Source organism: Gobio gobio (assembly GCF_949357685.1).
Source record: "Gobio gobio genome assembly, chromosome: 8".
NCBI classification, from domain to species: domain Eukaryota; kingdom Metazoa; phylum Chordata; class Actinopteri; order Cypriniformes; family Gobionidae; genus Gobio; species Gobio gobio.
The window spans coordinates 21,211,173-21,229,347 of NC_137114.1; positions in this window are offsets into that span (position 1 = coordinate 21,211,173).

Genomic DNA, 18,175 nt, shown 5'->3' on the forward strand with positions numbered 1-18,175 from the left:
GTTGTTTCGCTTAATCTCCCGAGTGGGGATCCCGAAAGAGATCCTCACTGATCAGGGCACAGCGTTTATGTCACGTACACTACGCTAACTATGAATTATTGGGCATTAAATCGATTCGCACCAGCGTTTATCACCCACAAACGGACGGCTTGGTGGAACGATTTAATCGCACGTTGAAGACAATGATTCAAAAGTTCGTACAGGAAGACGGCAAAAATTGGGATCGATGGTTGGATCCCCTGTTGTTTGCCGTGCGCGAGGTCCCGCAAGCCTCCACAGGGTTTTCCCCGTTCAAGCTCCTCTATGGACGTCAGCCCCGCGGGGTGTTAGACGTTCTCAGAGAAGCTTGGGAGGACGGACCTTCGCCAGCGAAAAACGAAATTCAGTATGTCATGGACCTGAGAACAAAACTCCACACATTGGGCGGCTATCTATGGAGAATTTGTTACAGGCTCAGGACAAACAAAGCCGGCTATACGACAGGGGAACTAAACTCTGCGAATTTGCACCGGGAGATAAAGTGCTTATATTACTCCCAACTTCCAGCTCAAAATTACTCGCCAAGGGGCAAGGGCCATTTGTGGTCACACGGCGAGTGGGGGATCTCGATTATGAGGTAATTCAGTCGGATAGGAGCGGAATGCATCAAATATACCACCTTAACCTCCTAAAAAAATGGAGCGTGATGCTAGCAACGGCGGTGAGTGGAGAGGATGATCTCGGGCCAGAGGCAAGCACGAAAAGCGCATCTATCGCTCTGGCCCCGGGGGGAGATCATCTCTCGCCCTTCCAGCTCACTGACATAGCCCAGTTGCAGAAAGGTTTTTCCGATGTGTTCTCGCCCCTACCCGGCCGAACCGACCTCATTCAGCACCATATTGAGACGAAGCCAGGTGTGATAGTTCGCAGCCGGCCCTATCGTTTGCCTGAACACAAAAAAAGGTGGTTCAGGACGAGTTAGATGCAATGCTAGACATGGGAGTAATAGAAGAGTCATACAGTGACTGGGCCAGCCCGATAGTTTTGGTGCCTAAAATGGACGGCTCGGTCCGGTTCGGTGTGGACTATCGCAAGGTGAACGCTGTGTCGAAGTTCGACGCATATCCAATGCCAAGGGTTGACGAGTTGCTCGATCGGCTGGGTTCAGCTCGATTTTATTCGACACTGGATTTGATGAAGGGATATTGGCAGATCCCCTTAACGCCTCTATCCAAAGGAAAAACAGCCTTCACGACGCCGTTTGGGTTACACCAATTTGTTACGCTTCCGTTCAGGTTGTTCGGGGCTCCGGCCATGTTTCAGCGCCTCATGGATAAAATTCTTCGGCCGCAAACTGCATATGCCGCTGCCTACTTGGATGATATTATCATCTATAGTAATGATTGGCAGTGGCATATGGAGCATGTGCGCGCAGTACTGAGGTCGCTGAGGGTGGCCGGGCTGACGGCCAACCTGAAGAAGTGGGCGACTAGGCGCGTAGAGGTGAGGTATCTGGGTTTCCACTTGGGCCATGGGCAGGTGCGTCCGCAAAATGACAAGACAGCTGCAATTGCGAACTGTCCAAGACCCAAGACCAAAAAGGAGGTGAGGCAGTTCTTGGGGCTGGCAGGATACTATAGGAGATTTGTTCCTAATTATTCGGACCTCACCAGCCCGCTGACTGACCTCACTAAAAAGGAAGCGCCAGACCCGGTCCAGTGGTCAGAACTGTGCCAGCAGGCTTTTACCCAGGTGAAGGCTGCTCTATGTGGCGGGCCACTCTTACAGTCACCTGATTTTTCTCTCCCTTTTGTGTTACAGACGGACGCGTCGGACAGGGGGCTGGGGGCAGTCCTAACCCAGGAGAGGGAGGGTGAGGAGCGGCCGGTGCTGTACATCAGTCGCAAGCTCTCAAAGAGAGAGACGATGTACAGCACCATAGAAAAGGAGTGCCTGGCAATTCGGTGGGCCGTGCTCCCCCTCCGGTATTATCTCCTGGGAAGGGAGTTCACCCTCTGTTCGGACCACGCCCCTCTGCAGTGGCTCCACCGCATGAAGGATACCAACGCGCGGATCACCCGTTGGTATCTAGCTTTACAGCCATTTAAGTTCAAGGTGGTCCACAGGCCAGGGGCGCAGATGGCTGTGGCCGACTTCCTTTCCAGAAATGGGGGGGGGGGGGGGGGGGCTGCAGGCCGGATGGCTCCCCGACCTGAGACGAGCGGTGGGGGTATGTGGCGAGGGGGGGGTGGTTTAGCGAAGTCTGTGACGAGAGAGAGAGTCGGAGGACGAGCGGCACGTAAGTGGATCAAACACAAATGATGAACACCTGTCTCTTGTTGCAGTAATTGGCGTGGAGAGAGTATATAGATCGGGAGGAAACGAGAGAGAGAGAGAGAGAGAGAGAGCTGGAGACGGAGAGACAGACTGGAACTCGGCTGGGAAAAGGAAGCAGAGAGGAACTGCTAGAGAGAAACCGACGATTGAGAATTTATGAGAAACCTTTGTGTTTGTGCGAAGTGCACAGTATTATAACCTGAGTAAACTGAGTTAATAAACCAGTACGAGTTCCAGTAAGCCGACCCCTTTGTCTTCTTCCTTACCATCACACGAACATTACAACAGTGAGTAAATCATGGTCTAATTTTTATTTTGGGACAAACTAACCCTTTAGGGTGTGCCTTTAACCCCATTGAACCCAAATGTTTGTGTGCTAGTAACAGAGCTGGGAAATGCTGCCTTAAGCAATGAGTCACTTCACAGAACAACAAGATCATATTCTAAACCAAATCTTATGTCTTGTGCCACAGACTGCAGAAAAGGATGAGTATGAGCACCAACAGAAGGAGCTGGAAGAAGTGTGCAACACCATTATCACCCAGCTCTATCAGGACGCAAGGTGGTATGCCAGGTGGAATGCCTGGGGGATTTCCTGGAGGGGCAGGAAGTGGTTCCTCCTCTGGTCCTACCACTGAGGAAGTGGACTAATCTTGACACCAGAACATCCAGGCTCACAAATAAGAAACCAACTCAAAATCGGATTAATCTCAACTTGCTGCATCTCAAACAGGCTTCATATGAACTAGCATTTACGTACATTGATGTGCCACATGAGACCAACTTCTAGCTTGTGACCAAAGCAATATGGTACATACAAAACAACATTAGCATGAACATATTAGCCTATATTAGCATTATGTTTGCAAATCTGTAAGCTATTATTTAGTGGTTACAAGGTTAGTCATGCAACAAAAACAACAAAATACCTGTTGAGGTGAGGCCTTGTAACTTGTTCAGTAAGCCGTTATACTCATTATTCATAATTATTCCACAGGGAGAGGTTTTTACACACCTGTTTTACAGTTCATGTGTTTTAGTGTTTCCTGTATGACTCAATAAAAATAAAGCATATTATTTCCTCAATATCTTGTCCCGGTTATTTTGTTAAATATTATCTCATGATGTAACTAAAAAGCTAAATCATAGGCAACACACTTTTTTTCTGCAATCAAATGCCTTCATGGAGAAAGTCTTCTTTTTTGCTTTCAGAAATGTAGGTAATGTTGCTTTGTTTGGCTGACTCACCTACAGTATATCAAAATTATATTGTATTTTTTCCTCATATGACAGATACAAACATTCCTGAGCTCCTCCTAACTGCATGAAAGCACATGTATTGTGAAATTGAACTGATGCTAGAGAGAATATAAAGCCGGAGAGAGACCTAATAGCAAACAACCGCAAGACACAAACCGCTTGTCAACAACATGATCTCGGTCATTAGCTTATTTGCTTTGGTTTCTTCCACTCTAGGTGAGTTTTTATTAGGATAAAAGTTAACATATTATGTTTAATTTATGTTAATACTACCAGTAAAAAGTTTGGAATCATTAAGATTTTTAATGGTTTTGAAAATTTGGTTTTTGAAGTCTCTTCTGCTCACCAAAGCTGTATTTATTTGATCAAAAATACAGAAATATTTTTACAGTTTAAAATAACTTTTTTTCTATTTGAATATATTTCAAAATGTAATTTATTTCTGTGATTCAAATATAAATTTTCAGGATCATTACTCCAGTCTTTAGAGCCACATGATCCTTCAGAAATCATTCTAATATGCAGATTTTCTGCTCAAGAAACATTTATTATTATCAATGTTGAAAACAGTTGTGTACAATTTTTTTCAGGATTATTTAATGAATAGAAAGTTCAAAAGAACAGAATTTATCTGAAATATAAAGCTTTTGCAACATTATAAATGTCTGGACTGTCACTTGATCAATTTAATGCATCCTTGCTGAATAAATTTCCTTCCTGAGTTTTTCTACTCTTCAGACAAGCATCTCTCTACAGTCTGTGCTGTGATCTATCACAGCGTGTGTGTAGTTAGATGAGTCCTGGTAGGAATGCACATATCTTCACAGAAACTGATATATGAAGTAACAGTATCTGTGAGCTCATCCAGGTCGGTGGCAGCAGCTTCAAAAACACTCCAATGAGTCCAATCGAAACAGGCTTGTAAAGCCCGCTCTGTTTCAGTGGTCCATCTCTTTACAGGCTTTGCTACAGGTTTAGCAGAGTTAAGTTTTTGCCTGTAGGTTGGTATGAGATGAACCAGGCAGTGATCAGAGAGCCCCAAAGCTGCTCGTGGGACAGAGTGATATGCATTCCTTATTACTGTGTAACAATGGTCCAGTATATTACTTTCTCTTGTGGGACATGTAACATGCTGTCTGTATTTTGGCAGTTCATTGGAGAGATTTGCTTTGTTAAAAGTCCGGGTGCTTTTGTTCGATCTCTGTAATCTGATCGGCAAGTTTCTGTAACGCCTGGTTCACATGCGCTTGCGGTGGGATGTAGATGCTTACAAGAATGAACGAGCAAAACTCTTGTGGCAATTAGAGCGGCTTGCAGTTAATGAAAAGCTCTTCTAGATCAGTACAGCACATTTTCGGTAATACTGTTACATCTCTACACCACCTTTCGTTGATGTAAAAGCACGTCCCACCGCCACGCGATTTCCTCGTTGATTCTGCATCGCGATCTGCTCTAAACAGCTGATAACCCAGCAGATGAAGCGTGCTGTCCGGTATCTCGTCATTCAGCCAGGTTTCCGTGAAACACAGAGCAGCAGAGTTTGAAAAATTCTTATTAGTTCGGGAGAGCAGAAGAAGTTTGTTCGTTTTGTTGGGAAGAGAGAGGAGGTTCGCCAGATGTATACTAGGTATCGCCGTCCGAAATCCGCGCTGTCGAAGCTTCACAAGTGCGCCGGCCTGCTTGTCCCGTCTGCGGGTCCTAAAGCGTTTGAACAGTGCAGCCGCTCCACTAACTACAACGTTCAGCAAAACGTCCGTATAATTGAAAACCGTTTGTAGATTCTGAGGTGCGTTCTGCCGAATGCTCAGCAGTTCATCCCTGGTAAAACAGATCGTATTTCCAAAACAAAAAACAGGTAAAACTAACAAAAACACTACAACAACTGGGGAGCTCAGCACAGTGGCTGCCATCCGCGGCGCCATCATGATCGCAATACGGGTTTTTTTAGCATAACAAGCTCAGAGTACAATACATTTACATTTAGTCATTTAGCAGACACTTTTATCCAAAGCGACTTACAAATGAGAGCAATAGAAGCAAATAGAACAGTCAAGGGCAACAAAATGCAAGTGCTGTAACAAGTCTCAGTTAATCTAGCACAGAACACATAGGACAGATTTTTATATATATATATATATATATATATATATATATATATATATATATATATATATATATATATATATATATATATATATATATATATATATATATAAATTAGACAGACAGAAAATGAATAGAATGATAAGACTCGGCTGCTTGAATTGAGATAGGCAGGTCATTCCACCAAGTGGGGGCGGTCCAGGAAAAGGTCTGTGAGAGCGATTTCATGCCTCTCTGGTAGGGTACAAAAGGCGTCGTTCACTGGCAGAACGTAAGGTCCTGGAGGGTGTGTAAGTCTGAACAAGCGAGTTTAGGTATATTGGTGCAGAGCCAGTGGTTGCTTTGGGGGCGAGCACGAGTGCCTTGTATTTGATGTGAGCGGCTATTGGTAGCCAGTGCAGACTGATGAAGAGAGGTGTGACGTGCGCTCTCTTCGGCTCGTTAAAGACCACCCTCGCCGCTGCATTCTGGATCAGTTGCAAGGGTTTGATAGTGCATGCCGGAAGGCCCGCTAGAAGAACATTACAGTAGTCCAGTCTGGAGAGAACAAGAGCTTGTACCAGGAGTTGTGTGGCCTGCTCTGATACGAAGGGTCTAATCTTCCTAATGTTGTATAATGCAAATCTGCAGGACCGGGTTGTTGCAGTAATGTGGTCAGTGAAATTTAGCTGATAATCAATCACAACTCCAAGGTTCCTGGCTGTCCTGGACGGAATTATGGTTGATGATCCTAGCTGAATGGACCACAAGCAGTTCTGTCTTTGCAAGGTTGAGTTGCAGGTGATGTTCCTTCATCCAGCCAGAAATGTCTGTAAGGCAGGCAGCGATACGAACACCAACCGTGGGATCATCTGGATGAAATGAGAAGTAGAGTTGAGTGTCGTCGGCATAGCAGTGATAGGAAAACCCATGTTTCTTAATGACAGATCCTAGTGATGATATGTAGATGGAGAAGAGAAGTGGTCCAAGCACTGAGCCCTGGGGAACTCCAGTGTCTAGATGATGTGACTTAGACACTTCACCTCTCCATGACACCCTGAAGGACTTACCTGAGAGGTAAGACTTGAACCACCTGAGAGCATTCCTGAGATGCCCATCTTCATGAGAGTTGACAGGAGGATCTGGTGATTAACTGTCTCAAAACCAGCAGACAAATCCAGTAAGATAAGTACTGTGGATTTGGAAGCTGCTCTTGTCTGTCTCAGTGCCTCCGTAACCGAGAGCAGGGCAGTCTCAGTTCAGTGGCCACTTTTGAAGCCGGATTGGTTGATGTCCAGGAGGTTTTTCTGTTCAAGAAACGTAGAGAGCTGGTTCAACACAACTCGCTCAAGTGTCTTTGCAGGACATTTTTATTATAACTCTTTTATATTTTATTTATCTAAAACAAGAATGTCATATACACCTAGGATGACTGTAAAAAATCCTGTACATTAAACTCTTCATAAATACTTTTACTTTTGACTTATAACGCACATTTTACGGATACTTTATACTTTTACTGAACTGAATCGTGCATCCGACAAGCTCTCACGTTTTCAGCCACTTCCGGGGGAATGGAGACTCCATCCCAGTCAGTTCAGCTGATTTGGGAACAGTTCTGCGATGCACAGGTAGATCTGTTTGCCTCCCACGACACTTCCCATTGCCGCTGATTTAACTCCCTGACCGGGAGTATGCACTAGTGCACAGCACTCCCTGATCTTGCATGTGTCCTGTGCAAGATCAGGGAAGACGAGGAGCAGGTGGTGGCTACAATTACTTCAGCTAGGGCCTTGTCTACAAGACAGGCCTATGCGTTGAAGTGGAATCTCTTCATCACCTGGTGCTCTTCTCGCCGAGAAGCAGTGGTGAACAAAGTACAGAACTCCATTACTTGAGTAAAAGTAAAAATACTATTGGTTTAATATTACTCCATTACAAGTGAAAGTTGTAAAGATAGATTTTTACTTAAGTAAAAGTACAGAAGTACTTGCTTTTAAAAGTACTTAAGTATCAAAAGTATCAAAAGCCAGTCATGCTCCATCTGACATGCTAGCATATCTTGAACTCATTTAAATACTTGCTTAAAAGTTACAAAGCTCTTATCAAAGTCAAAATCATACTAGAAAAGAAAGGTTTCTACATTGTGTTTATTTGACAGGATTATGTAAAAACATATTTCTGAAAGGACTTCAGTTAACATTTTTAGCCCAACTACGCTTTTGCATGCAAACTAACATCATTGTCGAAAGTTACCTATGTGTTAGCGCTGTATCCACAAGGCTATGGCAACTTGGCGGGTAAATCTATAAAAATCATTTGACCAATCATACTTCATACCAGTGTTCATTTTGACAAAAAAACTTGGATTTAGTTTTAGTCTTTTGAGTATAACATTTTAGGCATCTGAACTGTTTTAGTTTTAGTTTAGTTTTAATTGACTATAATAAGATTTTAGTTTTCAATAGACTACAATTCAGTACTTGTGGTCTGGCGTCTGAGAGGCAGCTTTCTGTGTGCACTTTTGTGTCGTTGCATTTTTTCAGACTTATCCACGTCTGCTCTTCTGAATTTTAACTTTTAAATATGACTATGGTTGCGCGCACTGCATCTGGGAACTGCCGCCTTCTATTTTGCCATCAATTGATTGGTGTTCAAAAAATACTTGGAAATCATTGAACTTCATGTGAACCTACAAGAGTGATTACTGATAGGCTGTCTGCAAAAAAACAAAAAACAAATCACATTTTAAAGAAGAAAACAAATCATCCACTGACTTTCAAAGCTGCTACGACTTTCTACTTCGAGGGCCTTGATAGAAATGTAATGGAGTAAAAAGTACGATATTTGTCTTTCAAATGTAGTGAAGTAAAAGTCATACGTTTCCAGAAAAAATACTACTCAAGGAAAGTACAGATACTCAAAAAGTGTACTTAAGTACAGTACTCAAGTAAATGTACTTAGTTACTGTCCACCTCTGCCGAGAAGACCCCAGGAAATGCTCTATCGGGTCCGTGCTCTCCTTCCTCCAAGAAGGGTTGGATCGAAGGCTGTCTCCTTCCACCCTTAGGGTCTATGTGGCTGCGATATCGGCGCACCATGACCTTGTGGACTCAAAAATGGTGGGAGAGCACGACCTGGTCAGCAGGTTCCTTAGAGGTGCAAGGAGGATAAACCCTACTCGTCCGCTACAGATGCCCTCTTGGGACCTCTATGAAAATGCCGCTATTGATTGCTTTGGCCTCCATCAAGAGGGTAGGGGACCAGCAGGCAATTTTGGTTGATGAAGCATGCCTGGAATTCGGGCTGGCTTACTCTCACGTGACCCTGAGACTCCGCCCTGAATATGTGCCTAAGCCTCCCACCACTCCTTTTAGGGACCAGGTGGTGAACCTGCAAGCGCTGCCCCTGGAGGAGGTAGACCCAGCCTTGGCACTGCTCTGTCCAGTACGCACTCTTCGTGCTTATGTAGATAAGATGCAGTGTTTCAGGACCTCAGACCAGCTCTTTGTCTGTTACGGAGGGCAGCAGAAAGGGAAGGCTCTCTCCAAGCAGAGTTTGTCTCACTGGATCGTGGACATTATTGTCCTGGCATAGCAGGTTCAGGGACTGCCATGCCCCCTAGGGGTAAGAGCACACTCTACCAGGAGTGTAGCTTCCTCTTGGGCTTTATCACATGGCGCCTCGCTGACAGACATATGCAAGCTGCAGGCTGGGTGACACCCAACACTTTTGCAAGATAATATAATCTATGTGTAGAGCCAGAGTCCTCTCATGTACTCACTCCAAATGGCCAGTAATGGACAGGCTCAGGTGTCATCGCTTGCTGCGCCATTCCACTCCACGTACTGGATGCGTGTGCTATTTTCACTCAGGTGAGGTGCCTCCAGTACTGTTGACACCGACACCGACACCGGAGTGCATGTCCTTTTGGTCAGCCGTCGTGTCTGGCTAGGTGCCTCCATGTGCATGGTTCCCCCGTTGGGCATATTTCCACAGTAAGTCTCTCTGAGCATGTGTCTTCCCTTAGCAAGACACCTTGCCACCCCTGGGGTGGAAACATTCCACCCTGCGGGCTGGATACCTCAATGTACTCCATATGCAGTCTGTACTTGGGTCATATGTGTATTCCTAAGTCCTCCCTGCAGGCTGGCATTGTTGGCATATTTTCCATGTGGTATATGATCCCAGTGTACCTTGGTATTGGCGTTTGAGCCTAGCCCCTTGTTCGTGCTAATCTCACGGCAGGGAGCTCAGGTCAGCGCAGGACGCTGGAAGACAGCGGTTGTGGCGAGATTAGATTGGGACCCCCATTCCGTCAGTCACTGATGTAACTCGTAGTGGACTGGGTGAAAGGGAACGTCTTGGATACATATGTAATCCTCGTTCCCTGAACGCAGACATCTTTAGGATAATCAATTCAGCATTGTTTTGTACAAAACAAAAAAAATGTTGTGATACTTTTCTCATTTGCCTTTTTATGAACTTTGCTGACAGGATGTGGAATGCCTCTATTTCAGCCATTGAATATGGCTGCCCGGCCTATAATTGAGGACAGGATACCAAGAGCAGTTGGGGGACATAATGCAAAACCTAGTATTATTAATGGAAGGGAAGCACTCCCTTGGCCCTGGCAGGTCTCTATCCAGGTAGTCAATCACATTGTTCAATCATTGTTAAATTTCAAAAATTAAATTTGTGTTTTTATTAATGGATCCACTTCTAATTTCTTATCATATCATAATTGTCATGGACCTAATTCTCTGTTTAATGGTGTACTCATGATGTTCTTTATTTGAACCAGACATCCAACAGTGATCTCCTCTGTGGTGGTTCCCTGATCAACAAATATTGGGTCCTCACTGCTGCCCAATGTACAGTTCAGTAAGTATCTGTCTGTCTGTCTGTCTATCTATATATCGCTCTATCGTTCTTTTATTCTGTCTATCGTTCTGTTGTTCTATATATCGCTCTATCGTTCTGTTATTCTGTCTATCATTCTGTTGTTCTATCTATCTATCTATCTATCTATCTATCTATCTATCTATCTATCTATCTATCTATCTATCTATCTATCTATCTATCTATCTATCTATCTATCTATACTGCGTTTGACTGCTGTCCTTGACGATTTAGTGTGAGTAGATGTGTACTTTTATCCATAGTGTGACGGGGTGAAGAAGCACACGACACGAGGTTGCAGGTGAGTTCCCCGAAGGGTGGGTTTTATTAAGTGTCAGAGTGAAAGTGGGCCGTTTGGCGTGAAGTCGGTGAGTGCTCGGTGCTCGGCGTCTAGTCCTTCGTTCTCCCAGTGCGGTGCGGTGCAGTGTGGATCCGTGCTCTTCTCCCGTCTGTGGGGAATAGCAGAAGTAAGGTTAGCCAAGTCTTCTGGAGACATCTCTCACCTCTCTGCTTGTCTCTGAGTCTCATATAGTAGGTGGTTGATGACCCGCAGCTGTGAGCGCTCAGCCCGTGATGAGCGGGTGCAGGTGTGTCTGGTCCGTTTCCAGGGCGACGCTGATAGAGGCTCGGGACGTTTGTCACAATAGGAGTCGAATCTAATGAGAGACATGTTAGTATAATTTGCCCATCTACGTGTTCTAGGATTATTCCCGTGCTGATGACCTGTTGATCTGATAACGCTGTGTGCATGCAACTCTGCGTTGGCTTCGGCTACCTAATGATCACTTGTGTATGTGTATATTCTGATGCTTGCAACAATTCAATGTGAGTAGCAGTGTCCTTTATAACAAAGGAGTTGAATCTAATAGGAAACATGTTAGTATAATATGCACACCAACATGTTGTTCTAGGATTATTTCGGTACTGATGACCTGTTGATCTGAATGCGCTATATGCGTGCAACACTGCGTTGGCTTCGGCTATCTAATGATCACCTGTGCGTGTATACACAGAGTTGAGAGTAACCGCGTGAATGGAGGTTCGGACAGAATCGACTGCGTTACAACCCACTTCTGCCTTTCTGAGACTGTAATGTCTCAGTCAACAAAGTGAACCATAGTGTACTGTTAAGGAGGTGTGTGAGTATTTTATACGTTTTATAAGCAAGTGTATAATGTGTTTTTTTTGTGTATTAAAAATGTGAAATGGTTTTAATTACAGGTCTTAAAATCCTTCCCAGCCACCGTTTTCTTTCCCCACTAATATATTTGAGGGTTTATTTGATCAGTTTGTTATTTTGGTTTGGGTGTTTGTCATTATAATTTGTTCTTTTATGGTATTTATTTTTTTGTAAAGTCTTAAGTGTTCTATTTACTGGTGTACCACTGTATGGGAGGTTATATTTCTACGTTTGGCTGTGTTTCATTGTTGTTGTTTTTTTTTACGAATGGTTTGGATATTTTGGTTTCATTAGTTTTGGATTGGTTTGTTTTCTCCCATGTGGTTTTGTTATCCAGTTTGTGATTTCAGTTTGATTTACTTTATTTCGATAGAGTGTCATATCTATTATTGCTTTTTTTCATTTAATATCACTCACTTAACGACAGCCCAAGTCTATCTTGCTTTGAGCACAAGATTTATTATCGGTTTCTCTGTATAATATTTATTTGATAGTTCAATCCTAATTTGTGGTGAGCTTTGTTTGTTTGTTACTTTTTGTTGAGTTTTGTGTTTGTTTGGAATTTGTTTGGTTCTCTTCTCTTTTTGCTGTGTTTGTTTCATATATATTTTTTTGTTTTTGTTTGAAACAACATTTGCTGTTAACCAGGGTATCTCAATAGTACCTGTGGAGAGGAATTGTGTGTCATTTTAATAAAATCTCATTTTTATTATAAAATCATGTAATGTAATAAAATTATACTCTGGCTTCTAGTTCATTTAATTGAACCACCTTTGTTTAGAAAATATCAGTAGGGTCCCCTGACCCGTAAAAGTGGGGGTGGCGTAGTCTATTTGGTCGACATTCTTAAACAGCCATAAAGTCGAGGTCATATATCTATCAATCGTCTGTCTGTCTGTCTATCGATCTATCTATCGTTCTATATTCATTGTTCTATCATTCTATCAATTGCTCTATCTATCTATTGTTCTATATATCGTTCAATAATTTTATTCTATCATTCTATCCAGGTATTTAGATTTTGATACAAATGTACAGTATTCATCTTGTCCTGCTTTTCCTTTTCCTGCTGTCTTTCTAGGCCTGGAAATCATTATGTTATCCTTGGACAGAATGACCGTGGCTCCAATAATGAATCTATTCAGGTCAAGAGAATTGCCAAGGTATCATCTTTAATGTGATTATTACATTAACATAGAAGTTTTAAATCTTTATTTAAATGTAATAATTTCAAAGTTAAAGACTCTTCAAGGCTGCATTTATACGATCAAAAATGCAGTAAAAACAATACGATTGTTAAATATAATTTGAGTTTAAATTAACAGTTCTGTGCTGCTTAACCATGATTTTTTTTTCAGAATTCTTGATGAATAGGAAGTTCAAAATAATAGCATTTGTTTGAAATACAAATCTTTTGTTGCAATTAAAATTTCTTAAAAACTGCATATGTTCTTAAAAACTTACAAACAAAACAGAGGTGACTACTAGAGTTTCCCCCCCCCCCACACACTTATAGGTCTTCACACATCCCAATTACAAAAGACAGACCACATTCAACAATGATGTTACACTACTGAAATTGTCCAGTCCAGCACAGATGTCGTTGCGTGTCTCTCCTATATGTCTGCCTAGCTCCTCCGCCCGTATACTCCCTGGGACTCTTTGTGTCACCACTGGCTGGGGCAAAACTGAAACTGAGAGTAAGTCCGCAATCATTTCATTTTCAATTGTGTAGTAAAAAAACAACAACAAAAAACACAGCAGTTGACCCTTGCTGTCTCACATTATTCTTTTGCTTCTAGTGACTTCTCGCATCTTGCAGCAGGCGACCTTGCCGATAGTGAGTCAGAATCAGTGTAGGGAACAATTTGGTCATAGAAAAATTACTGATGCCATGATCTGTGCTGGAGCCTCTGGAGCCTCATCTTGCCAGGTATATGAAGACCGATTCACACATATTACACACAAACTATTAATTTTCAATATTTGAAAAACACATAATGTTAACACTGTCACAATGTTAATCACTGATTTCTGTCTGTCAACTACAGGGTGATTCTGGTGGTCCTCTGGTATGTGAGAGCTCAGGTGTTTGGTATCAGGTGGGCATAGTGTCCTGGGGCTTAAAAACCTGCGATGTTGATGTTCCAATAGTCTACGCTCGTGTGTCTTCTTTTCGAAAATGGATTGATGAAATTCTTAAATACAACTAGAGCATCAGCATGAGTATTGTAACTCCACGCCAGCAGAGGGAGCCCTCTCCCGAGTACTGACTTTGTGCTGCTCCCTCTGCTTCATTGGTTACTTCCTGTTTGGTGGACATTTAAGCATGGCTCATTTTAGTGCAAAGTATTGCCAGTTAACCTGCCTTACCGAGCGTTTCTTTCACCATTGTTTTGCCATCTTGTTATGACCATTGCCTGTTTGATTCTGTTTCTGCCTTTTGGATTTCCCTTTGTACTGTTGCTTGGGTTGGACTGCCTTATTGTGTTTGAACTTCTGCCTGCCTCACGTTTATGCCCCTTGCCTGTCGATTTGGATTTGTTTGCTGTGGATTGTAATAAAACACTGCACATGGATTCTAACGCCGCCTCAGCGTCCTTACAAGTATTTATCCTTTAGATGACACACAAGTCTGTCATCTCCACATTTTATCCCTTTTTATTCATGGTTTCTGGTCCTGTGTCTTAACATTCTGCCATTAGTTATTGTTTTATCCCTTTCATGTTTGGGGTCCTTTCAAATGTCTCAGTGCGATTGGTAAAATGGTCTCAGTTTCACTGTAGTCACTGGTAGTATTAGAAAGATTGAAAAATAATGAGAAGTCTGTTCTCCTTTTGAGTGGTCTCTTCAAAGATATCTGATCCTCTCCCCAAAAACCAGGTGTTTGTGTTGCAAATATGTACAACCCTTTTGTTCTGGTCTGAGTATTTAATCAAGGGCAGTAAAGCTGCCATTTGGGAAACATTCTGCAGCCAGAACCCCATGTGGTGCTGTGTGAGTGTCTTTGAGACACTAACACACACACACTCTATGTATTGTGCCAGACATGATGACTCTTTGAAATTATTTTCATATTACTTTGTATTGTGTTTGTTTTTACGCTGATCAGTTGTGTACCATGGATTCTTGTTTAAGTATTTTCTTTTTCTGTCTGGCCAAAACAAATGTTAATCTTGATTTATCTTGTATTATTCTGAAATCATTATTCTAGTATGGATCAATGTGGAGTCCTTTATTTCCGCAAATATTGTTATGATAGATAACACCGACCCCACAACTGAAGCATGTAGCGTAGATAATCTGATTTCTGACTATCTCTGAATTAGCAAATTGCAGCTTTTGTGGATTACTAAATATTACACTTTTTGTTGAGTGAGCATGTGCAACCACTTAAAGGTAAATATTCACCGTGCAATCCTCTGACTAATATCAGAAGTAACCGCTTTGTGTTCGTGAACGTGCGGTCACGACGTGTCTGTTTATGTGCGATATCGGGTCCCTTGATGAACAAATATTTGAAAATAAGAGATACTAAGAAATATCAACAATCTAAATTAAATCACAACTAATCTTAAGATCAGCTGATAAACTCTAAACATAACACACTTCATAGAGGCACATAAAATTGGAGTCAGATCAAATTATTCATGGAGTCAGAAATAAAATTAGATATCAATAAATTAAATTAAGAGAACTTCACAGAAATGCTGAAAAGGCTTAAACGCAGAAATCTTTCAACCAAGCCGTTAGATTCCGTTTTTTTTTTGGACTAACGGATGGACTTTACAATATTTCACAATCAAGACGGCGCATATATAGTGGTGGGACCCTGCCCCTTTTCGTCGTCTTGACTGGCATTGGCCAGTGAGAGTTGCAACTTCACTGGCGTTGTGCAATAAGATTTCAGTTAAGCTGGAAGGAAGGGAGTCCCCAAGACTCAAAAGAGTCCTTTCTCGAAAGGGACCTGCAATAATATTTCACAGTATTTTTGATAAAAAATGCATCCTTGGTGAGAATTTAAAAAAAAAATCGTATCAACCACAAACTTTTGAACGTTATTTAAATTAGGCTATATAAAATCAAAAACATAAAAATCAAACCAAGTGGCATCTGCAATTAAATGGTGCTAGACCTTTTTCTCCATTTTGGAATTACTTGATGTTTAGTGGATGTATGACATCAGTTCCCATATCTTTTCCTAGCTTTTATATTACAATTGCATTATATACATTTCTCAAGGTGAAAAAAATATACGATGATGGTCAAATCCAACTAAAACAGACAAGCTTGTTATTTCATGAATAATTACTCACCCTCATGTTGTTCCAAACCCGTAAAACCTTAGTTCATCTTCAGAACACAATTTAAGATATTTTTGGGATGAAATCCGAGAGCTTTCTGACGCCCTCCATAGACAGCTATTTATTTAACACATTCAAGGTTCAGAAAGGTACGATAATTAAAATTATAATTTGCCAGAATTTTCCAGTTGTTGGCATGACATGGTTAGATTCAGATGGTAAATATCATACATTAATGTAAGACATAACATAACAAATATGATAGGCCTAATCATATCATAATATAATAAAGTATCACATTAATTGTTACTACTTGTTACTACTTATTATTATTATTATTAGTATTAGTATCAATTTTTATGTATTATTTTTCATATTTCATATAACTTTCATATTATTTTAGCTAAAGTATTTGTATCAATACGTTATGCCAGGGGTGTCCAATCCTGCTCCTGGAGGGCCACTCTCCTGCAGAGTTTAGCTCCAACCCCAATGAAACACAGCTGAATCAGCTAAGCAAGGTCTTACTAGGCATACTAGAAACTTCCAGCAGGTGTGTTGAGGCAAGCTGGAGCTAAACTCTGCAGGACAGCGGCCCTCGTTATGCCTTTTGCCCCATTCTTGTAAGCTCTTGAAAATTAGACCAGAAAATTAGATTTACTCACCCTCAAGTTATCCTAGGTGTATATGACTTTCTTCTTTAAGACAAATAAAATTGTAGTTATATTAAAAATGTCCTGGCTCTTCGAAGCTTTATAATGGCAGTGTCATTTTTGGAAGTGCAAAAAAGTGCATCAATCCACACTTGTCTGGCTATCACCAGACCAAGCTCAATTTAAGATTGAACATTGGTCTGGGGAGTCTGCTTTGTATTTTCTACTGCACAAGAGGCCTGATAAATGAGCATAAATTAAATGACTCTGTATGCAATTGGATAGTCCTTCAACCAATCAGACCACAAAAGGCGTGATAAACGAGCATAATTCAAATGACTGTATGCAATTGGAGCTTTGAGAACGCTTTGGGAATGCCTCTGCGTGATTGCGTCGTGAAGCAAGTATGTCATCAGTCCAATAGAGACGGAATGTCATAGACGGGTGACATCATCGACCGGAAAGTATAAAGCATTCCCGGAAACACACGGCCACAGCTTCTGTTGTCTTCAGCAAGCGCTCTGTCAAATTTTCAGCTCTGTGTTTTGTGTCTGAGTTCAGACTTTCTTGTTTTTTTCAAAAAATTGCATACACACTGTCTTGAGAGAAGAATGGCGAGCGAACAGCAGTTCACTAGGTGTGTTCCTCCCTGCTCACGTTACTTCACGAGCGGGGATACACATCTAATGTGTGTTGTTTGCTTGGGTGAGCAGCACACGCAGTCGGCACTCGTGGGTGCCGGCTGCGAGCATTGTGAGGCTTTGCCTTTGCGTGTGCTGCGATCCCGCTGGGCGCTCTTTGAGGAGGGCGTCCCGGTTCGCGCTCCCCACGGCTCGGGCCCCGCTGTTGCTGAGGCACAGCGGCTGCTCGCGACGTGGGGTTCGCAAATGGATCTGTCGGACGGTTTTGAGACGGGCCCCGCCCTATCTCAGCCTTCTCCCGTCAGATCCACGGCTGCTTCTCTGGGTTCGGGAGCCCGCGCTGCGGTTTCTCCCGCCCAGGGGGCGGCCTCTGTGCTGCAGTTGTCATCCTCCGAGGAGGTTGATGTCTGCAGTATCGAGCCGGGGGTTGAAGATTCGCCACTTCAATCCCCCACGAGTGAGGAGCTTGTAGAGGTTCTGAGCAGAGCAGTGGCCAGATTAAACATTGACTGGCCAGCGCAGGATATTAATCAGGAGCGTGCCGCTGTTAAAAGTAGGCTCGATGAGCGCTTCCTGCCTGCCCGCTCTGCTCAGCCTCCGTGGCGGAGCCTTCCGTTCTTCACAGATCTCCACACCGAGGTGTCGAGATCGTGGAGGCGGCCCATGTCAGCAAGAGTTTTCAGTCCCCATACATCTATGTATAGCAACATCGGGGGACTGAAAAGACATGGGTATGGTTCGGTGCCGAGGGTGGAAGAGACACTTGCGAACCATCTCTCTCCCGAATCGGCATCGACTATTAAGGCTCCATCGCTGCCCACTAAACCGTTCAGAGTG